Source organism: Chrysemys picta, chromosome 1 (assembly GCF_011386835.1).
Source record: "Chrysemys picta bellii isolate R12L10 chromosome 1, ASM1138683v2, whole genome shotgun sequence".
Classification (NCBI taxonomy): domain Eukaryota; kingdom Metazoa; phylum Chordata; order Testudines; family Emydidae; genus Chrysemys; species Chrysemys picta.
Window position 1 is genome coordinate 287,504,043 of NC_088791.1, and position 26,348 is coordinate 287,530,390.

The window sequence follows — 26,348 nt, forward strand, 5'->3', positions numbered from 1 at the left end:
GCGTCGATTTCTGCAGCGTTGCACTGTGGGTAGCTATCCCATAGCTATCCCATAGTTCCCGCAGTCTCCTGCGTATATTGGAATTCTGGGTTGAGATCCCAGTGCCTGATGGGACAAAAAACATCGTCGCAGGTGGTTCTGGGTACAGCCTCACCTCCTCCCTCCCTCCCTCCCTGCATGAAAGCAACGGACGGCAGACAACCATTTCGCGCCTTTTTTCCTGGGTGGGTGAACACTGCAGACTCCATACCATGGCAAGCATGGAGCCTGCTTAGCTCAAAACAGCAGTCATGAACATTGTAAACACCTCGCGTGTTCTCGTGGAGTTTATGCTGAGCCAGGACCAGAAAAACGAGGCGAGGAGGCAGCGGCGGCGGCAGCGCAGCGACAAGCATGATGAGGACATGGACATGGACACAGACACGGATACAGAATTCTGTGAAACCACGGGCCCCGGTGCTTTGGAGATCATGTTGTTAATGGGGCAGATTCTATCCATGGAACGCCGATTCTGGGCAAGGGAAACAAGCACAGACTGGTGGGACCGCATAGTGTTGCAGGTGTGGGATGATTCCCAGTGGCTGCGGAACTTTCGCATGCGTAAGGGCACTTTCATGGAACTTTGTGACTTGCTGTCCCCTGCCCTAAAACGCCAGAATACCAAGATGAGAGCAGCCCTCACAGTTGAGAAGCGCGTGGCGATAGCCCTGTGGAAGCTTGCAACACCAGACAGCTACCAGTCAGTCGGGAATCAATTTGGAGTGGGCAAATCTACTGTGGGGGCTGCTGTGATGCAATAGCCAAAGCAATCACTCAGGTGCTGCTACGAAGGTTAGTGACTCTGGGAAATGTGCAGGCCATAGTGGATGGCTTTGCTGCAATGGGATTCCCTAACTGTGCTGGGGCGATAGATGGAATCCATATCCCTATCTTGGCACCGGAGCACCAAGCCACCGAGTACATAAACTGCAAGGGGTACTTTTCAATGGTGCTGCAAGCACTTGTGGATCACAAGGGACGTTTCACCAACATCAACGCGGGCTGGGCGGGAAGGGTTCATGATGCTCGCGTCTTCAGGAACACTACTCTGTTTAAAGGGCTGCAGCAAGGGACTTACTTTCCGGACCAGAAAATAACCGTTGGGGATGTTGAAATGCCAATAGTTATTCTTGGGGACCCAGCCTATCCCTTAATGCCATGGCTCATGAAGCCATACACAGGCAGCCTGGACAGGAGTCAGGAGCTGTTTAACTACAGGCTAAGCAAGTGCAGAATGGTGGTAGAATGTGCATTTGGCCGTTTAAAAGGTCGCTGGCGATCATTATTGACTCGCTCTGACCTCAGCCAAAGAAATCTCCCCATTGTTATTTCTGCTTGCTGCGTGCTCCACAATCTCTGTGAAAGTAAGGGGGAGACCTTTATGGCGGGGTGGGAGGCTGAGGCAAATCGCCTGGCTGCTGATTACGCGCAGCCAGACACCAGGGTGATTAGAAGAGCACACCAGGAAGCGCTGTGCATCAGAGAAGCTTTGAAAACCAGTTTCATGACTGGCCAGGCTACAGTGTGAAATTTCTGTTTGTTTCTCCTTCATGAAAACCCGCCCCCTTTATTGACTGATTTTCTGTAAGGAACCCACCCTCCCCCTTCCCCCAGCTTTCTTTCAAACCAAATAAAGTCACTATCATTTAAAAATCATTTATTCATTATTAATAGATTAGAAAAAGAGGGAGGGAACCCGGGTGGGATTTGGGAGGAGGATTGGTGGGAAGGAAAAGGCCACTAAAAAAAGGTTAAAAAAATGACAGCCTTTTGCTTGGGCTGTCTACTGGGGTGGAATGGGAAGGTGTACGGAGCCTCCCCCCCGCGTTCTTACACGTCTGGGTGAGGAGGATACGGAACATGGGGAGGGGTGATGGGGGTACAGGGGCTGTAGCGGCAGTCTGTTTTCCTGCAGCCATTCCTGAAGCTCCACCAGACGCCGAAGCATGTCTGTTTGCTCACGCAGCAGCCCCAGCGTTGCATCCTGCCTTCTCTGATCTTCCTGCCGCCACCTCTCATCCCGAGCGTCTCTCCTCTCCTCACGTTTGTCCCTCATGTCCTCACGTTGGTCCCTCCTGTCCTCACGTTCACTGGCTTCTTTCCTATACTTTGCAACCGTTTCCTTCCACTCATTCAGATGAGCTCTGTCACTGCGGCTGGATTCCATAATTTCTGAAAACATCTCGTCTCGCGTCTTCTTTTTACGACGCCTTATCTGTGATAGCCTTCGGGATGGAGGAGGGAGGCTTGAGGAATTTGCAGCTGCTGTAGGGAGGGGAAAGAAGAGAGAATTGTTTAAAAAGATACATTTTGCAGAACAATGCTTATACTCTTTCACGGTGACCAACACTATTCACATTACATAGCACATGTGATTTCTGTGCAAGGTCGCATTTTGCCTCTTAATGCTGAGTGCCTGTGGCTTTGCTGCTAGAGATCACAGGTCTGGGCAACAGAATTCGGCTTGCATGCGGCCAGGGTAAGCCATTGTCTTACAGCTTCTGCGCCCTCCTTTCCCACATACCAAGCATAGCCTGTAGAGTGCTGCGGTTTTTCTGTTAACATTCAGCAGCAGCAGAAAACAAACTAACCCCCCCCCCTCCCGCCATGAATTCTCTGGGATGATCGCTGTACCCCTTCCCCCACCGCGTGGCTGGTATCAGGGAAGATCCCTGCAGGAACCAAACTAACCACCCCCCCCCGCCGCCGCCGCCCCCCTCCCGCCATAAATTCTCTGGGATGATCACGGTACCCCTCCCCCCACCGCGTGGCTGGTAACAGGGAAGATCCCTGCTAGCCAAACGCGAAAAGCTCAGGGCCAATTTCCCATCTGCGCTTGGCTAACTGCAGGGAAGGATTTATTTTCCGCAACAGGCAAACAGCCCAGTAGGAATGGCCACCTCTGTCCCCTTAATTAAGTTCCCGTATTTCAACCAAGTTACCATGAGTGATATCACTCTCCTGAGGATTACACAACAAGATAAAGAACGGATGTTGCTTGAATGCCAGCAAACACCGGGACCATACGCTGCCAGGCTTTGTCAGGCAATGATACCAGATTACTTGCTGCAAGCATGGCGTGGTCAAGTGTCCTACCATGGAGGATGGAATAAGGATGCACTGCCCAGAAACCTTGTGGCAAGGCTTTTGGAGTACCTCCAGGAGAGCTTCATGGAGATGTCCCTGGAGGATTTCCGCTCCATCCCCAGACACGTTAACAGACTTTTCCAGTAGCTGAACTGACCGCGAATGCATCCCAAGTCCTCAGGGCAAAGTAATCATTAAAAACCGTTTGCTTTTAAAACAAGTTTTATATTTTAAAAGGTAAACTCACCTGAGGTCCCTTCCATGGGGTCAGGGTCTTGGATACTGGCTTGGGAGGGTTGGGAGGGTACTTCAGTCAGGGTGAGAAAAAGATCCTGGCTGTTGGGGAGAACGGAGTGCTGTGTGCTCTCTACAAGCTCATCCTCCTCCTCCTCCTCTCCCCCATCGGCAGAATCCTCAGGTGTAGCTGATGAGACTATCCCCAACCCGGAATCCACGGTCACAGGTGGGGTAGTGGTGGCGGCCCCCCCTAGAATTGCATGCAGCTCGGCGTAGAAGCGGCATGTCCGCAGCTCTGACCCAGAGCGACCGTTTGCCTCCTTTGTTTTTTGATAGGCTTGTCTGAGCTCCTTGACTTTCACGCGGCACTGCTCAGAGTCCCTATTGTGGCCTCTCTCCATCATGCCCTTGGAGATTTTTTCAAAAGTTTTGGCATTTCGTCTTTTAGAACGAAGTTCTGCAAGCACTGAATCCTCTCCCCATATAGCGATCAGATCCAGTACCTCCCGTACGGTCCATGCTGGTGCTCTTTTTCGATTATCGGCCTGCATGGTTACCTGTGCTGATGAGCTATCTGTGGTCACCTGTGCTCTCCACGCTGGGCAAACAGGAAATGAAATTCAAATGTTCGCGGGGCTTTTCCTGTCTACCTGGCCAGTGCATCCGAGTTTAGATTGCTGTCCAGAGTGGTCACAATGGTGCACTGTGGGATAGCTCCCGGAGGCCAATACCATCGAATTGCGGCCACACTATCCCTAATTCGAAATGTTAAAATCGATTTTGGTGCTACTCCGCTCGTCGGGGTGGAGTACAGAAATCGATTTAAAGGGCCCTTTATATCGAAATAAATAGCGTCGTTGTGTGGACGGTTGCAGGGTAAATTCGAATTAAAGCTGATAAATCCGAATTAAAGTCGTAGTGTAGACCAGGCCTTAGCAAGTTAAATAATCCCAATTACTCATGTTTATTTATGTTCATCTACTTGCCCCTATGCATGTTGAAAATAAGCAAACCATAGCTGTCAATCAGATATTCCTGTGGTGGTGTTAAACTTACAGCAACAACAAATACTGGGAGAGCAGGGGAACAGTCATAGTCACAGCAGAGGGGCCATGATTTAGCCCTCAACTTCTCTGTGTTTCAGGGAGATAATATTTCTCTGCTTCACATGGCTGTTGTAAGGCTTAGTTCATTAATGCTTGTAAAGCGCTTTGAGATCATCTGATGCAAGGCACTCTACAGTTACACGGGATCCTTATTGTAAGTACTTTGATTTCCAAATCAATCTTCCAGATCTAGTGGGAGCTGCCCAGTGCTAATTATATATCTACCCACATGTGAGAACACTCCCTCTTAATAATGCTTACAATTGTTGACTCCCTCAGACAGGGACATGATGAAGCTGGCATGCATTATGCTATATATTTGAATTTTAAGGAGTACCACTGTGGGATTTTCTGGCCTGTGCTCACCTTCTGCACATGCACACAGTAGACCTCTTCATTCTTAGACAAATATGTAAATAACAAGTCAAGCAAAAGATCCTTCGTCAGGCTCCTGTTATTTAATACCAGGTGCATCGAAGACTCTTGTCTCCATCTGCCTATTTCATCTTAGATATGAAAACATATTAATTGTTACAATCATATTAATTACATCTGATTGTTTAGGACATGAGTTACTGAATGTATCTCGCAGTGCAGGTGACATGGTTTCCAGTGCAATGAACTATAATAATCATGGCGAAAAAGACAATTTATTTATAATTTACTCTGAAAGAGTGAAATTTGGTTCTTACAGAAAATAGGTATATCTTTCAATCACTAAAGAAATTACAGTCACTTTTGTTGTAGTAATTTTTCTGTTATAATTTTGCTTAAGGAAGAAAAATGACTTGGATGTAATTGGTTTCTACTATATTTTATTCTTTTATGTGTACACCTGTCATCTCATCCGCTTGTCTCTCAGATTTAAGTCTGCAGAACTGGCTCTAGCTCAGGGTGGTATTTGTGATGCACTATGGATTGTATTGAAATATTTTTGAACTCATTTAGAGTACGGCATTTTATGGAAGAATAATTAAAATGATTCGCAGTTACTTCAGCATGGGATGGAGGGTGGAGCAAATTTTAGATGTGAAGTGCACTCATCAGGTTCACTCATTGCCTGATTATTTTTGCATCTATCACATTTGCTTTGCAGTTAGTTAATGTCAACATTTTAGTTGCTAAAAATGTGGCGGATAAAAGCATTTGTGGAAAGAAGGGAAACTCCGTTCTCACTGGCAACACAAATACACTTGCAATATTCGCCTGTAACCTACAGAGGAGAACTGAACAATGGAAAATACTTCCCCATTTCAAATACTATATCAAAAGCTCTGTGTGATTCACCTCTGTGACCTGCTTGAGCTTCACTCGACAGGGAAGTAGGAAACTTGAGGTTGACTTGCTCCACCACACCATGTCTTTCACACTACAGTGCTGCTGCCCAGATACAAAGCTGGTCATAAACTGCTGGAGATGATGACAATCATTTGTTTTTCTGTACACTCAAAATTCACAGTAGGCGACATGTAATTGTTTAACTGTGTTATCTCAGATTGTTGTTTCCTCCATAAAATATCGGAATTAGGGAATGACAATCCGCTGCCTCCCCATCATCAATCATCATTGTGGCTTAAATTGCAAGTGTTTTGGGGGAATTTTGTCTGTTATGGGCAACAAGGAATTCAAAACTCATCTGATAAAACTGCCCCCTATGTCTCAATTTCAAGAAAGAAAGGTTTTCTCCACACTTAAAATTAAGTCATATAACTCAGCTGGGACTTCACATTTTCCTCAATTGATCTTTGTGCTACTTCTCTCATTTTTCAGTTGAAATTCAGTTAGGACTGGGACATGTTGTTATCACTATGTTTACATTCACACTATTTTCTGCTTTTCTTCCGTGGATCCCTGATGATATGTCTTCATCCTTTCATTTCCAGCTTATTTTGTCACATTATCAGAATTAGAATGTGTTTGCATGCATTTCAGACCCTTGAATGTGCCAATGACCTTAGGGTCTATGAAGGGCAACAAGATGTCAGAAACAGGACTCGCTGTTCTACTTTCACAGTCGTTGATTCATAGGTACAACTGTGAGAGTTTGGGAAACAAACTGCCTCACTTTTAAACTTCAAAAATGTTCTCTGAGTCTTCTGAGCTTGTGAGCCTAGGATATGTTTGTTTAAAATCATGGGAGAAAGGCAATGTAACTACAGGTCAGGTTCTGCCCTAAATTGCACCCTGTGCAGCTTCAGAGGAGCAATGGGTGTAAGGCACATCAGAAATTGACCGTGAAGCCATATCCAGTCTTCCCTCTGTGTTTTTTATAACTGTTTATTTTTTCTTTAACTTATTGCAGGTGAATTTGGTTCTCTTCATAAGACTAATTTACACAAGCGCATAGCACTGTACATCACCATAGAGCTCTACGGATGTGAATTAATCCAAATGATTCCTTGTGAATTGCGTAGGAAAGTGTCTGAGAGAGGAAACTCCCACTTCTCAGGGGAGTGCCCTAACCACTGGGCTATAGAATCAGTCTCACTTGTTCTTTAGCGCAGTGCTGCTGCTGCTTTTTCCTTTATGTTGCTTTTCCTGGTGAAGGTTGTGGCGGCAGCATGGACAGTAGGGAGGACCAGACCTCCTTTTCCTCTGCAACAGGTTCTAGCTCCTCCTGGGGGATTCCCCAGAGTTCCCAGGCCAGCTGGGAGATATAATCCCTTCAGCATGTCCTGGGTCAGCCTCGGGGCCTCCGCTCAGCAATGTTCCTTCTGATTTTTTACATCCATGTGCCGAATGAATTTTTATTATGTGCGCCTTTCTCATTCACGGGTTTGTTATTTAATGAACGTGAAGATCGTTACATATCTAGTCAAAGCTACTTGTCAAAGGTGTTTCTATGACTTCCATCACCATAGAGTCTGAGCTGCCTCAACAATTGAGGCCCTGAACATAATCCACTCAGCATATTGAATTAGTTATATAAAGTGGAACAGCTTCAATAGGACAGTCTGAGAGAGCCCCACACCAGAGTGTCCCATAGCCCAGTGTTTAGGATATTCACTTAGGGTTTGAACAGGAGTCTTCTACTTCTTTTCTCATCAGACAGAGAGGGTATTTAAACAGTGGTTTCCCACATTCCAGGTGAGTTCCCTAATCACAGGGCAAAAGGTTATAAGGTAGCCCCTTCCCGACCTCAGCTGTTTTTTGTAGAGTTAGGCATGTGCTGCTGCCATTTCTTACAAGAAAAGGCTGAGTTGCCAAATGTTTCCAGATGTGGATCCCAAATGGAGATAGTCCAGCCTAACTCTGAGAGGGACAGGGTTTAGCATGGACCCCTCTTCTTGTCATCTCCCGTTGGCTAGCTTAGGAGGCTCCCACCTAGTGTGCTGGTTTTTGTGAATCCCATTCTTAGGAGCCTATATCTCCCCATGCAATGTGTATTGATCCTAGGTGCCCAACTCAGAATTTGTAGACTCAACTGGGTGCCTAAAAGTTAGGCCTTGCAACATTGACTATTGTAGTACCTAAATCCTTTTATGGATTTGGGCCTTAGGCTTAATGAGATTACCTACAATGCCATGTAGCCGATTTGCAACTGCTAGAAGCAAATATCTCCAATGGCTAATGATTGGACACTAGATGGGGAGGGCTCTGAGCTACTACAGAGAATTGTTTCCCAATTGTGTCTGGCTGCTGGATGTCGCCCACATGCTCAAGGTCTAACTGATCACCATATTTGAGGATGGGAAGGAATTTCACACTGGGTCATATTGGCCGAGACCTTGAAGGTTTTTTGCCTTCTTCTGCAGCATAGGGCATGAGTCACTTGCAGGTTTAAACTAGTGTAAATGGTGGATTCTCTGTAACTTGAAGTTTTTAAATCATTATTTGATTTTAAATCAGTCAGAGGTTAGGGGTCTATTACAAGAGTGGGCAGGCAAGGTTCTGTGGCCTGAAATGTGCAGGAGGTCAGACAAGATGATCATGATTGCCCCTTCTGGCCTTAAAGTCTATGAGTCTATGAGTTTAGCTTTAAGAATATGAGTAATCCGATCCCTTTTAAGCAAAGCACTGATGTGCTGATTAACTTTAAGCACAGGTTTAAGTGCTTTCCATGAATTGGGACCTTAATTTTTATTACTTCTTGGACACTTTTTTCTGGTTAGTAAGTAATTATTTTATTAGGAAAATTCAAATGGACACTGTTATTATTAAATACCTAACAGACTTTAATTACCATTCTAATGAAAGAATATGGAGTTTTCCTCCACTTGTAGCCTCCTCTCACTCGTTTTCCATGGGAAGAGACATTTTGGTTCTAATAGTTTGTGTCTGAATTATATTGTCTATTTATAGCAGCCTTTAAGTACCTTAGAGAGACACTATGTCTCCTGTAGGTTCAGTTACAGTGCCAAGCACACCATTGGTACTCAACAAATAAATAATGAATAGTTTGTATGTCCCTGTTAATTATAATATTTTTTCTGAATAACAAAATGAAGACACTATTCCTGAAAACAAATTAGGAGCTGAATTTGTGTTGTGGCTCTTTACACCGGCCTTAATGGGCTGCAAATCCGCTGAAAGGCTTCCTGCAGAAAATATCCCAGTGTAGGGCCACCCTCTGGCTGGAGCACAACTGCTGTTGCAATACAAGAGGCGGTTCTGGAGAGAGAGGTGGGTGTAACTGGAGTGTCTTTGTGCCTCTGCTATTCTCTAGCTGTCACATAGCTTTGTGGGGACTGCTGTATCCAGGGAGCAAATTAGGGTAGCTAACTTGCAATGGGTTCTGTAATTAGGCCTCTGGCAGTTCCAGGATAGGAGAAGTGCATTGCTTCCCCTGAGTCCCTGTGCCAGGCTCTGCACCAGTGTAAGAATGAATTCAGACCCCCATAAGAAAGAGGTGCTCTGATGCCATGGTTATGACCATAATATAGGAACACTGCTAGATATAGCGGGCCTGATTCCAATTTCACGAACACGAGTGTAACCCTGTTGACTTCAGATGAGCTAGTTCACATTTATACTGATGTAACTGAGACCAGAATTAGACCTGATGAATCTAATGAATTCATGTATAAAGAAATGCAAACCTTTTCTTTATCCTGACTTCACATCCCCCTGGCACAAAAGCAAAGTGAAGAGCCCTGCTCCTTCTCAAGAAAAACAAATCACTGCCACCGTCCTTTCCCTTGCAAAACCACAAATGAAACAGAGAGAGGAGAAAAACTGTTTGCAGAGAACATTAAATCAGCTAAGAACATACTGTTACGGAAAATGACATTCCTCTTCCAAACATTCATTGGTTTCTGATAATCAGGAATTCTCGGATGCTTGAACATTCCATTAGTAAGACGCAGCGAGTTAATTGTAATAATTATCAACAGTTTTAATTGCTTTGTTATAACGTATTTTGCAGTTTGACAGTGTGAAATCAATATGCACCTCTAGGAAAGTCCTTAGTGTGATTAAAAACAGGCTCCCCTATGCCCTCTCCTAACCTTAGATGGGAACATAGATTTTTTTTTCAGTACTTGCGCTTAGAAGGATTAAACTGAGTGGCTATTGTCCAACTTGGACCTTGTTGTTAAAGGGGAAGTGGACTCTTCCCTTAAAATTCATTTCAATCCTACCAGATTTAACTTTTGGCTGGAGGTAGACAAGATCATCTGGTTAGTTTTCTTTAACTTGTTTGCTTCAACTGCTATTCAGAACTTACTGTTTTATTTCCCTATAATGTTTTAAGCTTACAAAGAAATATTTTGTTGCATGCAATTGTGCATTCTATAGAGTCTTTATAGTTGTCATATTAACAAAAAATAGGGTGAGATATACTATAATGTATAAGTCCTGAAAATGATTTCCATTCTGGAATGTCAAAACACTTAAACTATAAATTATTTCAGCCTCACAGCATCCTTGTGAAGTAAATAAGTGCTAATAATATTCTTGTAGACATGGGTAACCAAGGCAGAGAAATGCGGAAATACATTTCCACCACTGACTTGCTGTATAACTTTGGGACACATGAGTGGAACCCAGGAGTTCTGAATCCTATTCCTTGCTCCAACTGTAAAGCCATATTAGGTCTCTTCAGTTAAGTAGTGTAATAATATCTGTGGTGGTTCAATAGATCTGATTCTCTTCTTTATTTGCAATGATTTATCTGACTATAAAAAAATTATCAACCTAGTCTCTGTGCAGCCTCCACTTGGATTCCCTCTTTGAGGGGAGTAAATCCCTGTAGCTGCCTCAGGGGCTTTAAAAGCTTTGTTATTTTTTTTCCTGTGAAAAAGCTTTATTATGTGCACACAATGCTTAAAGCGGCTTTGCCAAACACAAGCTTTTAAAGCAGCTGTGTGGGATTCCTTTTTCAGAGAAAGGAGTCATTGTGGCAAGTCCCACAAGATACTGTAGACTCCAGCAGTTTGCCCTGCAATTCTGGCACACTTGGCAGCTGATGTTATGCTACATTTCGGGCCCTATCTTACAGGCAGACTGCCAGTTGTGCCAAACGGTGAGGTAATTTTGCTATCTAGGTCAATGGGAGTCTTTCAAAGGGGTTCTTTCAATTGGGAATAATATCTACTAGGCAGTAGATGAGACTTCCAAACTGATTCTCTATTGTCTAGCCTTATGTTAGACTTGAACTGAGGTGAAAGGCCAGTGCACTTAACACACTGTGCCAAGGAGCTATGTGAAAGCGCCCACTGCTAATGTAACTCTAGTCCCAACTCTTGTTTAAAAAATCACCTTCAGAACAAGATTAGTCAGCATTTTACCTTATTCTGAATAAAAACATGTTCAATTTTACCAGCTCTTGGGGATGGTGCTAAATTTTACATATCTTGCAGGGATGTAGGCTGAGATATTAGGTCCAGATCCTCAGTTGGTGTAAATGGATGCAGTTCCATTGATTTCAAAGGCTTTTCAGTGCATTTTATTATGTGCTTAACACGAACAGATATGTTTCCTCTCCCATCTGCAAGAAAGAGGCTGCTAACTCATAACTTTTCTCAGCTAATACACCAGAGCAGCCCTTTGGACTAGATGTTGATTTGAATGGAGCTGAATCCGTTTATACCAGTTGAGGATTAGATCCTTAATGTTTCTTTTCAGGTCCACCATAATGCACGAGTCCCACCAGGATCCAGGATTAAAAGTCCAGCAGCTTTTTAGGGCTATCGTTCCAAAAAGCTCATGGGTGGGCAGTATGGTTTCTTGTTGCTACTCTGCTCTTATGATCTGTAAGTAAACAGAACTTTAACCTTTTGTACGTTCAGTGATACGTTATTTGCTGGAGCAGCTGATGTGTCAGACCCTAGCTGATTCACAAATGACATCTCAGGAGCAAGCAGACTGTGCTTCATGTAAAATCCAATTGTAGCACTGTCATAGTGGTTGGAGTGCTGTGTTGTCTTTTCAATAGCTGTCATTCCCCCTGTCAAGGGCTTCAAGTGTATACAGAACTTATTCCTTTATTTCCTTATAATGACTAATGATGATTCACAATCTTCCTTTCTCCTTCCTTAGTTCTAATAACACATGTTTTTATCCCTTCTGTCTTAAATCCCTCTCCTCACTCTTAAGGGAAGCTACCGAAGCAAGCAGACTCTGGCTTCATACTCTGAGTCTTTCGGAGAGTCCTCAATAGTTCCTGAGGATGTTTCCTTTTTTAATACTGTCCCTTGCTACTTCAGCTATTTCACTATTTTCAAGATTGTAATTATTGTTGTCATTATTCTAGCTAGATATCTACTTGGAGGCTGCTGGGGAGTGGTCCAGAGAGACATGAGATGCACCCTACCTTCCCCTGAGCCCAAAAGGTCAGCAACACTTCCAATCCCTGCTGGTCCTAAAGGCAACAGTCTTGTGGCTATTCTTTAACCCTGACCTCTTGCATAGCAGTAGCTAAAACTGATGCCAAGTCACTGAGTTGACAGAATATATATAAACTTTTAGTTTCTAATACTCACAAATTTTCAATACCCTGGAGCAACTTTCTGATTTTTAATAGTGTTATTATTTTTTGATGGTACTTGACTTTTTTTTTTTTGAACTGCAACTATTGGTGGTTATTACAAGTGACTTAACACATTTCTTTGTATAAAGGCAACTGATTTCTCTGTCTCTCTCTCTCTTTCAGGAACTAGAGTTAGTGTTTGCTTTCAATTCAGTTGGCTTTTGCTTCAGTTATTTAAGAGCCCTTTTTATTATTTGGAGAAGTCTTTTGATTTCCTTAATTTCTATTTCAGAAGCTGGCATCCTTTAGTCTGTGGCTCTGGCTTTGATAGCTTGATATTATTTCTGAATATCTTTGCCTTTCCTCTGATGAAAAAAGTCTATGCCAAGATGCCACAGACTGTTTGGAGAAATAGGCAAAAATGCCCATGGAAGGCTGTTCAGAGTGACAAAAGCCATTTCAATAACATGTCAGTGATTGTGTTCAGAGGCTGGTTAATGCACATGTGCTCTGGCTGCTAATCAGAAACAAAAGGGAAGATTTTTGTGGAAGTAAAGGTTTTTTATTGAATGATTTTTGCTCAGTTGATTTGTAGAATACTGATTACACATCTATATTTTTTCAGAATCCAGGTCTTAGCAACAGCTCATCGTGGCACCATGCTATGTCAGAACTGCTGCAGACTTGAAAGGCTTTTCAATGCATTTTATTATGTGCTTAACATGAACAGACATGTTCCCTCTCCCATCTGCAAGAAAGAGGCCGCTACTTCAAAACCTTTCTCGGCTAATACACCAGAGCAGCCCGGTGGACTAGATGTTCTGAACTAGTGTAACTCACTGAGGAGCAAGAATCATCACCACAGGGGTATAACAGTCTCACTAGGCTGCAGTATCTCCATTTATTTTTAGACTTCTGCACCACAGCTGGAGCTGACTACTCCAGGAATCGTAATTTCTGCCTTTGGAAAGTAGAAAGAGCTGTGTTCACAACTTATCCTCAGAAAGGTATTAATAATGAAAAATAGGGCAATGTATAAAATATATTATTTAAGGATAGTTTTAAAGATGGCCTGTGTAGCAGTAGTTAACATTCAGTGGAGTAAAAACTATGACAAATTCCACTAATAAGATGTTAGGTATTCAGGAGGTCATACAAGCCATCTCTAAGCTACTACTTGTAAAGGTGGCCTAAACAAAAGCAAAACAAAGTGTAGACACACCGTTTTTATTTCTTTCTACTGGATTAAGTAGCTTGATATATATAGATATATATAAAGATTGTATTCTACATGCTTTTTACATTTTAAATATTAGGTTGTCACTTCCTTGCATGTGCTGGAAGACAGGCAAACTAGCGGGACATACTGAGGGACTAAAACTTGAGCAAGTATGAGCAAAACTTGCTTTTGTAAATAACTATTTAGCTCTAACTTCTGAAAAACATTTGAGAGAAAAGCTTTCTCTGTGCAATAAAGGGCTGAGGAACCTATCACTTATCTAGTCCTCAAATGAGTTCTTAAATAAAAACAGGAAAGACATAACTGAGATGGGGAAAAAAGCCAAAAACAGAATTTTATTTTATGTGGGAAAGAATTTCAGGGTTTCTTTATATATCACAAAGAAGAAAAATAGGGTGCAAACATAATGGTTTTTTCCTTTGTGGTTCTTGTCATAACTATAAAGGGAAGGGTAACAGCTCTCCTATGTACAGTATTATAAAATCCCTCCTGGCCACAGACTCCAAAATCCTTTTACCTGTAAAGGGTTAAGAAGCTCAGGTAACCTGGCTGACACCTGACCCAAAGGACCAATAAGGGGGCAAGATACTTTCAAATCTTGGCGGGGGGGGGGGTGGAGGCTTTTGTTTGTGCTCTTTGTTTGGGAAGTTGTTCACTCTTGGGACTGAGAGGGACCAGACATCAATCCAGGTTCTCCAAATCTTTCTGAACAAGTCTCTCATATTTCAAACTTGTAAGTAAACAGCCAGGCAAGGCGTCTTAGTTTATCTTTGTTTTCTCAACTTGTAAATGTACCTTTTGCTAGAGTGTTTATCTCTGTTTGCTATACTTTGAACCTAAGGCTAGAGGGGGATCCTCTGAGCTCTTTAAGTTTGATTACCCTGTAAAGTTATTTTCCATCCTGATTTTACAGAGATGAGTTTTACCTTTTCTTTAATTAAAAGCCTTCTTTTTAAGAACCTGATTGATTTTTCCTTGTTTTAAGATCCAAGGGGTTTGGATCTTAATCCACCAGGAGTTGGTGGGAGAAAGGAGGGGGGGATGGTTAATTTCTCCTTGTTTTAAGATCCAAGGGGTTTGGATCTGTATTCACCAGGGAATTGGTGAAGGTCTCTCAAGGCTACCCAGGGAAGGGAATTAGCTTTGGGATGGTGGCAGCGGACCAGATCTAAGCTGGTAGTTAAGCTTAGAAGTTTTCATGCAGGCCCCCACATTTGTACCCTAAAGTTCAAAGTGGGGAAGCAGCCTTGACAGTTCTCATGTAAAATTTACCTTGGTTTGAAAGAGAGTGGCCAGATTTGTATCCATACAATTTTAAAAGCATGCTTCTAGTATATTATGAGACCAAGTTTGAATTCTACCACAATAAGTACTCTGAAAACCCTGTTTTGACTAACACGGTACCCAAATGGGTAGTTTCAATATGCTAACCTGGATTAAAGTATTTTCTTTTACATCACAGTGAAACATACTGAAAAACATACTCTAGCGTTATTGTGATAATATGAAAAAACATATACTCCCAAGTCTGCAGTCTATACATCCTAGACCTGATTCTCCCCTATATTTTATTAATTTTTTGGTGGTGTAAGGCCATTGATTTCAGTAGAATTATACTGGCACAAAAGTGGTGTAACAGATTAGAAAATCAGAACTACTGACTTCAGCATTTCTGGATGGTGAGAAATGAAGATTTAGTATCCTGGAGCTGTCAAAACTCACTAGGGTATAGTGGTCAAAGAGTAAAACAACAAACATAGCAGAGAAGAGACTTAAAATTTTGTTTCTTCCTCTGATAACATATGTGCACTGTTACTAAAATAATCTTAAATGCCATTAGAAAATTAGGCTTTCATTCACCGATGAATATATCTGTGAACACATATTGCAAGGAACAATCTTCCAGGATTTGTAATGCAATATTAAAGAAAATGTAAAACACTTAATATATTCCCAAATGCACATGAATCTAGTTAAAGATGGGTAATCTATTTGTTTGCTTAAAAAAACAACAACCCAAAGCTTCCACCACTGATAATTTGAAAAGGAAATTTGCCGGGGGGTGGAATATTGTCAGAAAAGAGAGAGTCTGTTAAAGCAAATGCATATGTTTATCTCAAGATAAATATACATATAATATACAAAATATGGTTAAAGGTGGGAAATATTTTTTATTTTCATATATTTGGAATAACCTAAAAGAGCCCACAGCTGACTCTGACTTGTACTCTGTACTGAACCAAAATCATGATAAAAGATATTTCCCTTTTCAGTATGGCGTATTCTCTCTCTGATCAAAAAAGTTTCCCGCTCTGTTTTATTTAGTTTCTTATACCATGCCCATCACCATGGTGTCTGAGTATTTTTCAGAGTTAAAAATCATACAAGGTGACTTACCATCAGTAAAGTTTCCTCTTCAAACTCCCCCTGGGGTGAATAAGTTATGTTAGATTTTTTGTGAGTGTCCCAGAAATGCTAATAGATTTGGAGTTTCTGTGTGGGAAGGCAAGGTCAAAGACAGTGGGATTTACATTTGGACTTGAAGGTGATGAGGTTGGTGATTATTTTTAGTTGCTACAGGAGTGAATTCCGAAACCTCCATCAGCTTTACACAGGAGCTTCACCCTCGAGGGTAGATAGAATTTGTATGTGCACAAAAGGCAAATGAGAAAAATAATTATTCACAATACAGAGATATCTAGAAAATAAATCACGTGAAAGGAGCAAGCTACTGAGATGCTCAAGTTAAACAAGACACAATGGATCAAATGTCAGCCCTAGTGAGGAGAATTTGACACAGTGATGGCTAACTTGGCCCACTTCTAGTGTTCATGAACTTACGTGTATTTGGGATATGGAATAAAATAGGGTTAGCCTGCATTCCTCCTAACACAGAATGAAAGAGGAATAGTGTGGAGAACTTATTGAGAAAAGCCTTTAGTATAGATGATTGAGTTTTGAACTGTGTTAATTTCTTAGAATCTAGGAGAGTTGTGAATATTGCGTGTAAGGCACCTCTGCCAGTTACACAACTATGGATCAAAGATTTGCTGTGCAAAGCAGGGAAATGTTTCTGTCTACTCTTTATAGTGTATCCTGTCTGTAATCCCTCATCTCTTCCCCTACAGATCTTGCTGTCTTATCCTTTTTCATTATCCACGGGTCTTGGCTTGACAAAGCATATATTTCACTCAAGTATGTGTGCAACTATACTGTTGACATAACATTATGTATCTACTGTAGAGTTGGTGGTTGACTGTATTATTGAAGTGGAAGGTGGAAAGAGGGAGTTCAGAATTTTATTAGAAGAAGCAAGGCTCTACTGATCATATAATTTCCTTTCCTTTCCTTTCCTTTCCTTTCCTATCCATGTTATGGTCTGGATTCTCTCTTGCTTAGCTATGACAATTTATTTTTATTTTCATGGCCTACTGATTTACCTCGATAGGTAGAGTTTGAATTGTTATAAAAAGGGATAGGCACATACTCGCTGGGATTTTCGAACAAAGAAACAAAGGAACATTACAATTTTATAAATCTGTCTTAGAACACCTCTTCTGTTCCTTTCTCACTTATCATTCCAGATGTTTGCTAACAAAGGATTACTCTGAGTTCAATCATTTGCAAGATACAAACCTAAGTGTTAACATTCTGTAATGGGTGATTCATGTAAAATTATCTCACTAGACATTAGGGTATGAACATCCCTGTAAAATGAAAGAGTTCTTATCTAAAAAGAACCTACAGGCTTATTTTCCCTCCTTCAAGAATCTCCTTTCATCAAACACTGAGCATGAAAATTTGAAGCGTGGAGGGGTGTTTCTACTCTTCATAGTATAAGAGCTAGGGATGAGAAGATTTTTTGTGTGTGCATAAATATGTTCCGTTCATCTGACTGCAACAATACTATGAGAGGAGGGTAGAGAAACTGGGAATAAAATGTATATGCTGGCTCTAGTCTGATTATTTTTAATTACATATTCAAGATTTGCATACATTACATATTCAAGATTTGGTAATAGGGAGTGGTAGGACTCATTGTCACTACTAGAGTTATAGAGTTTAAGGTCTAAAGTCTGACCTCCTGTATGTCACAGACCACTAAACACCCCCCAGCCACCACCACACCAAACCCAACAACCAGAATTAGCCCAAAGTATTACAGCCCCCAGGAGACTAATCTCAGGAGGGACCGAGGTGACCAATGCCTGAGGCCCTGCAATAGCAGGGAATTGATTACATGATCTATATCCAGATGAGCCTAGCTAGTGGCCCACTCCCCATGTCATAAAGGATTATGAAAACCCTAGTGTCCATGCCAATCTGCCTTGGGGGAAAAAAAGCCTTCCTCATCCTGAATATAATGATCAGTGATTGGCTGAGGCTGTGAGCAAGATAGCATGGTCTAGTGCAGGACGCACTATTCTGTAACTCAGCAGATGGGGGGTTTCTTTTCAGCTTTGCCACTGAGCTGCTGTGTGAGCTTCAAGAAAGTCAGTTTCTCTTTTGTTTCCCTTTCCTCCATTGGGTGGTCTTGTCCAATTAGATTGTTAGCTCTTCAAGGTAGGAACTGCCTCTGACTCAAGGACAGACAAGATTTCCCACAATACACCACCAATAAATTCCTAGTCTGGCTCAAGGTAGTCAGGTTCTAAGAACCTGGGGATATACCCACATAAATCCTAGTGCTAAGCTCCGGTAACTGCAGTGTGGACATTGGTATGAGTTGCATGTGACTCTGCAGTGTGGACATTTACAGGCGGGCTTAGCAAGCCAGAGTACCTGTACCCTGGTACCTTTTGCTGTGAAGCCATATCATATCTGTTTGTAGAATACCTGGCACAATGGGACCCTGCTCTAGGTGTCACCGTTTTATATACATACTTTCTAAAATTGCTCAAGTCCCACTAACTCTCTGAACTTGAAAGTGAAAAAATTAGGAAAACTTTTAGGAGACAAAAACATGTAAGATGCCATCTGCAGCCTCTGAAAGGAGATTGCACTTTTTTTCACTGAGATTAGATTACTCTTTTCTTGATATTCATCTGGTTGCCAGAGAAATTGTTTCTCAGCTTTGGCTCAATTAGCATTTCAGGATCACGCTCCGCTGGTAATAATGTTAATAGTAAAGGAAACTAAAGCGTGGATGGCACTGGTCAATGGATAAACTTGAAATGTAGTGTAATGATGCCACAGATAACTACATAGCTAACCATTACACCCCTGAGATTTCCTGTCCCTTGCTGTGGTGGGGACCAGCAAGTGAGAAGGGGCAGGGCTATCTCAATAGTGTCAGGAAGGAAGCAGTCTCAGGAGTTGCATGTCAAAAGTTTCTTCCAGTTTGAGAGAGATTGCTGGTGATACTTGCATCCCCCATTTTAAATACAGGGAATCTTTCTCAAGAGTGTTAGAATCTTGCAAACTTGGAGAAACTTTTGAAGTGTGACTGCTTTGGTAAACCAACAACTTCTGGCACTTCAGGATCAGTTAAGCCCAAATGGAAAAATTACAGAATAGTGATTCAGTAACACTTTGAAATAAATGATCAAGACTATTGGAGAAATAAGTGTAATTGATATTATCGGAATGGTATATGCAATTAGAGCACCTAAAAGATTTTGTTATGAGAAAGCCAACAAATCTGACAAACCTCTACCTTGGCTTTTTCAAGAAAATCATTTTAAATGCATTGGAATCTTGGAAACCTTGCCTGGCTGTGAAATACATTCTTTAGCAATTTTTTTCTTCAATTCTAGCACTTTGCCTATAACCCCACCAATGAGAGCGTGAGAATCAAACTGCCAAATGAAATGGAAAACAGAGTCCTTGGTTCGGGCTACTGTTAGAGCCAGGATTCTGGACTAACTGGCTCATTGGTCTCATGTAGTATGGTTGCTCCTGTGTTCCTGTGTTCCCTGCTGTGTGTAAGGTAGTTATAGCTGCAGTATATTCTACCCCCCAACACACTATTGTTGCCGGCACAGAGTGCCCGAGGAAAGCAACAGCGGGGTTCGTTGCCCATTGTGCTTCGCGCCAATGAACACACCAGGGTGGAGAAGCAATCAAAGTTTATTTGAGATCTCAAAGCGGTGCAAGGAGACTGGCATGTCTCAGATCAAGCACACTGAGACAAGCAGTTTTCCCTTTTTATTCTTTTTGCAGCCAGGCTTTTCCCTTCACCCCTCCCTTCCACCTCCCTCCTCCTGTAATAGTTTACATTAAGCAAGTAGCAAGCAATTACATTTAAGCAGTTAAGTCATCTTGGCGGCTATAAGTCCAGTTTTTAGTAACATCTCCTTGAATTATTATCTTGTCCCTTTCCTTTGATTTGTTATCTTGCCTTTCAGCCAGAAGTATGCAGGCCTCATTATTACTGCTTGGTACCGATATGAGCGGTGCTGCACCTGATAAATTGTTACACATTCCAATTTCTACATCTGGCTTTTGAGGTCAATTAGAGTTTAAACATGGAAGGAGTTTGGTTCATTTAGGCCTAGTGCAGGAAGGCTTCATCGACACTCGTGGTCTTCCACCCTCCCGAGTTACCTAGGGTTATGCCTAATGACACCAACACTATTTTTAACACTAAGGCCTTATCTACAGTGGCGGCGGCATGCAGCTACATGTTGCAGTGGAGTAGGGTGCATCCACACTGTGGTGTGTAGCTATGCATGGAAATGAAAGGCTCTGGCACAGGGGAGGCAGGAGAAAAGGCTCTGGAAGTGGGGGCGCTGTCAGAGCTTTTTCCCACTGCTTTCCCCTGCCAGATCTCTTTCCAGCTGCTGGAGCCTTCCCTGTGGTGGGGAAAGGCTTCTGCATTGGAGAGGCAGCAGGATGCTACACTGCTAAAAATAGCAGTATAGCCATGGGATCTACTGCTTTTGTGTGTAGAGAGCCAGGTAGGGTACATACTCTAAGGTTCTGATGTGTCTACTCACCTAAGCAGTGCCTCACCATCTACACTGCTAGTTATAGCTGTGTTACGGGGGCATGCCGTGTATGCACTCTACACGCTGTCGTAAGTGCAGGCATAGTCTAAGTTAAACTATATTTAAATATGAGAAGCAGACATGAGGAGGCAGTTTATCTAGACAGGCAAATAAATCATCTGAGCTGTTGGCTTAAGAGTGCCGTATCCCAGTCAAATAGAATCAGAATAGTAACTGTAATGTATTTAACCTCTTCCAGGTTAAATGCAATAAATTACTGTTATTCTTCCGAGTGGCAGAAGAACTGTGATTTACTGGTGGCTGTGCTCTCAAATAATTTCTCTTTGGGATGTGTGTGTGTGTGTGTGTGTCTGTGTGAAATTAACAGATATTTAAAATAAGAAAGGTTGACCTCCCTTTAGAACCTGCCAATTACTTACAGAGTTTATTGCCACGTACACCAGGGGTAAGATTACATACAGGGCTGCCTGGAAACAAGAATTCAATTTCACAAAAACATTTGGTATGGGAGAGATCCCTGGGATAGCCAGATGGTTAGCATACACTGCTGGGATGTGGAAGACCCAGGCTCAAGTCAGTAGTCTGAATCTAGCAGACTGAACACTGGGTCTCCTACATGAGTCCCCCAACTGCTTGGCTATTCTGGGCTGGATATCTCTCTCTCTCTCTCTCTGTTACAGGAAATTTCCTCCTGGACTTGAAAAACAATCCTGACAAAAGTTTATTCATAACCAATATGTTTCCATCAAAAGCTCTGGTTTCAACAAATTGAAAAATGTTTAGCTGAAAAGTTCCTGACCAAATTACATAGAGAATTGTACTTCCAACTTCAGACTGAGGCCCAAATCCCCTCATTCCTAAAGTTTCTGAATGAGTCTAATGATCAGAAGGTCTAGTGTGGTACTGTAAATATATTCATTATTCTGAAAATAACATCATAATCAGAGAATGTATTTGGCAACTCAACTCCCTTCTTCTTCGAGGAGCGTCCCTGTTGGGTGCTCCACTTTAGGTATCTGTACACCCTGCACCTGAAATCGGAGATTTGTGGTAGCAGTTCCTAGCTGGGTCACACACGCGCCGTCACTGTCTTGCACCACTCCAGGTGGTTATATAGCACTGCACAACCAACCATCCCTCGGTTCCTTCTCTACCACAGAGAATCTGTATGAAACTCCAAAGTAGAGGGGAGGTGGAGGGTAGTGACAACCATCTCAAAACACCTTAGTTACTGCACAAGGTGAGTAACGTTCTTCTTCTTCATGGAGTGTCTCTGTGGGTGCTCCACTTTAGGTCACTGTTGAGCAGTGCTCCTCAGTGGAAGGGAGGGGCTTCAGAGTTGTGTTGTAGATGTTGGATAACGCCGTGAGTCCAAAGCAAGCATCTGATGTTGATCGTTGTTCTATAGTATAGCATTCTGTGAATGTGTGAGCTAATGCCCAGGTTGCTGCTCTGCAAATGTTGGTAATGGGGACATTGTTGAGAAAGGCCACAGAAGCTGCCTGTGCTCTGGTAGAGTGTGTGCGGACTCCCACTGGGGCTTGTAGGTTGCTCTTTTGGTAGCAAAGATGGATGCATCCTGATATCCATTTGGATAGTCTCTGTTTTGAAATGGTTTGTCCTATGGAGTATTCTGTTATGGAGATAGAGAGTCTCAGTGATTTTCTAAATGTTTTTGTTCTTTCAATGTAGAAAGCTAATGCTCTGCAAATGTCTGTGTGGAGTGAGGCCTCCCTTCCATCTGCATGTGGTTTTGGAAAAAACACAGGTAAGTTAATGGGTTGGTTCAAATGAAAGGGTGTGTGTGACTTTGGGTAGGGCTTGGGGTATGGTCTTAAAGTAACTTTATCTTTAAAGAACGTTGTGTAAGGGGGATGTGCCATTAGGGCACCTCACTCTCCCACTCGTCTGGAGAAGGCCACTTTCATAGATAAGTGTAGTAATGAGCCAATTGTGAGGGGTTCAAATGGCTTTCCCATCAGTCCGCATAAGACGAGGTTGGGCAGCAGGTTCCATATTGTGGGGCATGTGTTCTCAATGCCTGTAGTGGGGTGGTTACCCCGCTCCTGCCCTGAAGGGCTTAAAACAGCTGTGGCAGGGGAAAGGCTGGGCTGACTGAGAAAGCAGCCACAGCTGCAGCCAGCTTAATCAGGACCCAGCTGGCCCTTATAAGAGGCCTTGGGCCAGAAGCAAAGACACTCTCTCTCTAGCCTTTTGAGAGGGAGGGACCTGGCTGCCTGGGAAACTAAGGAGGGTACCTGGGGTGCAGCAGTGCTGGGGAAGGGCCAGGGAGCTGGGGAGCTCTAGCCCAGCAAAGCCCCAGGCTGCAGGCCGAAGTAAGGACCACTAAAGGGTACTGGGGCTGCAGGGGCAGCCCAGATATAGGAAGAGGCAGCTGGTCCAAACCCCGCTTGCTGATGATGAGTGATTTATAAATATAAATAAAATAAATAAAAATAAAGATATGGAGATATACCTATCTCATAGAACTGGAAGGGACCCTGAAAGGTCATCGAGTCCAGCCCCCTGCCTTCACTCGCAGGACCAAGTACTGATTTTTGCCCCAGATCCCTAAGTGGCCCCCTCAAGGATATAGACTGCAGTCTGCCCCAGGGAGCGGGGGCTGGATGATGACTGGCATAGCCACTGAGGCAAGGTGGGAATAAGGGGTTGGGGGTTCCCCTGGGTGGGGAGACCCAGATTGTGGGTTGCTGCTAGAGGGAAGAACCCCGAAGTAAAGGGCACCGGGGTCCAGGAGGGACACGGGGGCCAGCGGCAGGTGAGACACTGGCCTGCAGAGGGCGCTCCAGAGGCTGAAAGAGCTAATTCCCGAGATGACCAGCAGGAGGTGCCACGCCGGTGAGTCGTTGCCCCGCCACAATGCCCTTAAGAAAGCAGTTAGTCATTGGGTGGGCAAGTATAGAGAGCTGTGATAGCCACCAAGTGTACCTTCGTGGAGCTAGTGGAGAGTCCCAATTTTTAAAGTTCTAACATGTAGTCCCTTGTTAGAAGGGAAGATGTTGGTAAGATCTGTTTATGTTGGCACCAAGTGCTGAATTGTTTCCACTTATGGATATGTCTTTCTCGTATTCTTTCTATGACTGTTCAGTAATATGTCTTTTACTTTCTCCAAACAGGCCGTCTCGACAACCATCTCGAAGAACCTGCACAAGGTAAGTAACCTCTTCCTCACTCAAGTTGGGGAAGACAATCCCTTATACCAAAACCCAAATTCTATTAACATTTTGATTACATTGGAGACGTTAATAACTCAAAGCATGTTATTAGGTATCAGGATTTTGAATTGTGGGCATGGGCCAATTTAGTGTTATCTTTGTCACCGGGGAGATTTTCAAAGGCCCAAATGGCAATTAGGAACCCAACTTCCACTAAAAGACAATAGAATTAGATGCTTCAACTGCCCTTTGTGTCTTTGAAAATCTTCCCCTAAATTTGTAAGTATGGTCACAATAGTCCCTTCTGGGTTTATAATGTATGAAGCTGAAACCTTCCCACCATGGGAGTTAAGCTCATTTTAGGCTCATAGATTGGTTATGCTGAGATCCACTTCATTTACTTACTGATGGGATTTATTTTCCTTGTTTCATGCTGAAAGAAAAGTTAAAACATGCTGTGCTAGTTCATGGGTAACTGTTGTTGGTTTGACTTGCTTGGTTTTTTGGGGTTTGCTTTTTGTGTATATTAGTTATGACAAGTCACATAGTTTGAGAAGTCAAATTGTTGTAATATTATTTTAAAAGCAAAGACAGCATCTTTGCTTTTAAAGGACTTTGAAGAGAAAGCTCGGTCCAATTTTTTCCTGTAGAGTGTCACATCCATGTGGAACACTGTGAGAGGCCATTATGGATCGGTATGCAATCTGTATATCCCAGAAGGGTTGCAGAATGACCTTTTTCCTACACTGTTCAACCTCCTCATGAAACAACAAGCAGAGACAAAGAAGGGAGTGCATAGTGCTTCCAGAGTACTGCAAATGACTCCAAAATCTCTTTCTTGATGGGTAACAGTTAATTTAGATCCCATTATTTTGTATGTATGGTTGGGATTATGTTCTTCCATGTGCATTACTTTACACATAACATTGAATTTCATCTGCCATTTTGTTGCCAAGTCACCCAGTTTTGTGAGATCCCTTTGTAACTCTTCACAGTCAGTTTTGGACTTAACTATCTTGAGTAATTTTGTATCATCTGTAAATTTTGCCACCTCACTGTTTTACCCCTTTTCCCAGATCATTTATGAATATGTTTGGTACATTGCACCCCATAATGCTTTATGGAAATATGCTTATGAATGTATATATGACATAACTGGAATATATTTTATGCTACATATGCCATGTAACATATCTCTGCAAAAATTATGATCTACTGAATATATTCATCCTATTTGTAGGCATGTATCATTTTTGTATTCAAAGTTATGAATATTGGCTGTGTACTTGTTTGATTTGTAAGTAGCCTTAATGAGGCATTTGGTCAGCTTCTGAAAAAAGGAATTTGCAAGTTAAGTGCCCAATCAAGAAACACTTAACAGACAAAGGAACCTTGGAAGACTCCAATCAACATAAGAAGTCTACCTGGGGACATTCAAGGTAACATGTGAGCAATGACTGCCACTTGTAAGGAACTGAGTCATGCATGGACATGTGACTTGCCCATGTGACTCTAAAACTCCATCTTGGATCTGGATTCTGCATAAGGGAGAGAAGGGGGTCTCCACCCACAAAATAAAGTCTATTTAAGCCCCTGGGAGACCCCTCGATTTTGTCTTCAGCTGGCTCAAGAAATAGCCTCTCCTCCCCCAAAGGATACCTGAAAGAAATTGGAACAAAGGACAGTAACCACAGGGCTGTGAGTGATTGCTGGACCCAGACTAGAAGGAGGCTAGTTTGTAAAAGAAGCTTACTGGAACATCTCTGAGGGTGAGATTTCATCTGTAATCACTTTCTTACTGTATTAGGTTTAGACTTGCGTGCTTTATTTTATTTTGCTGGGTAATTCACTTTGTTCTTTCTGTTATTACTTGGAACCACTTAAATCCTACTTTTTGTATTTAATAAAATCACTTTTTACTTATTAATTAACCCATATGTGCATATCTCTCTACTAGTGTTATAGAGTCTGAGTTTATCCTGTACAAGCTTTATACAGGATAAAACAGATTTATTTGGGGTTTGGACCCCATTGGGAGCTGGGTACCTGTGTTGGAGACAGGAACACTTCTTGAGCTGTTTTCAGTTAAGTCTGCAGCTTTTAGGGGATGTGTTCAGACCTGGGTCTGTGTTTGCAGCAGGAAAGCATGTCTGGCTCAAACAAGGCAAGGTTCTGGAGTCCCAAGCTGGCAGGGAAAATGGGCTCAGAGGTAGTCTCAGCACATCAGATGGCAATCCCAAGGGGGTCTCTGTGATCCAACCTATCACAATGTTGAACAGCACTGGTCCCAGTACAGACCGCTGGAGGACACCACTATTTATCTCCCTCCATTCTGAAAACTGACCATTTATTCCTACCCTTTGTTTCTTATCTTTTAACTGGAGTGCCTGGCAATGCTTTCAGGATCATCTAACGATCCTTAATTTAATTTAATGACAAGCCTTTTGTTATCTTAATCACCCTGCCTGTGTTTATAAACAAACTGCCTGCCCCAAGGGCAGAAGCTGTTAGCAGCACAGAATTTATCATATTCCACACTCAAGCTCTATCTGGGGCTAGGGCAGGCCTGATGATCAGACTTCAGTAACAAAACTCAGGGGGGCC

The 26,348-nt window shown here is 42.6% G+C and overlaps 1 long non-coding RNA gene across 1 annotated transcript in view; it reads left to right on the top strand.

Annotated features, from left to right (window-relative positions):
* LOC122172410 (uncharacterized) overlaps window positions 1-25,668 on the top strand; it is a 67,991-nt gene extending 42,323 nt beyond the window's left edge. Inside the window, exons 3-5 of the long non-coding RNA XR_006172718.2 lie at window positions 22,261-22,336; window positions 23,706-23,741; window positions 24,395-25,668. This is a non-coding gene — a long non-coding RNA (uncharacterized LOC122172410). The remainder of the gene's footprint in view (window positions 1-22,260; window positions 22,337-23,705; window positions 23,742-24,394) is intronic.
* Window positions 25,669-26,348: the final 680 nt, after the last annotated feature.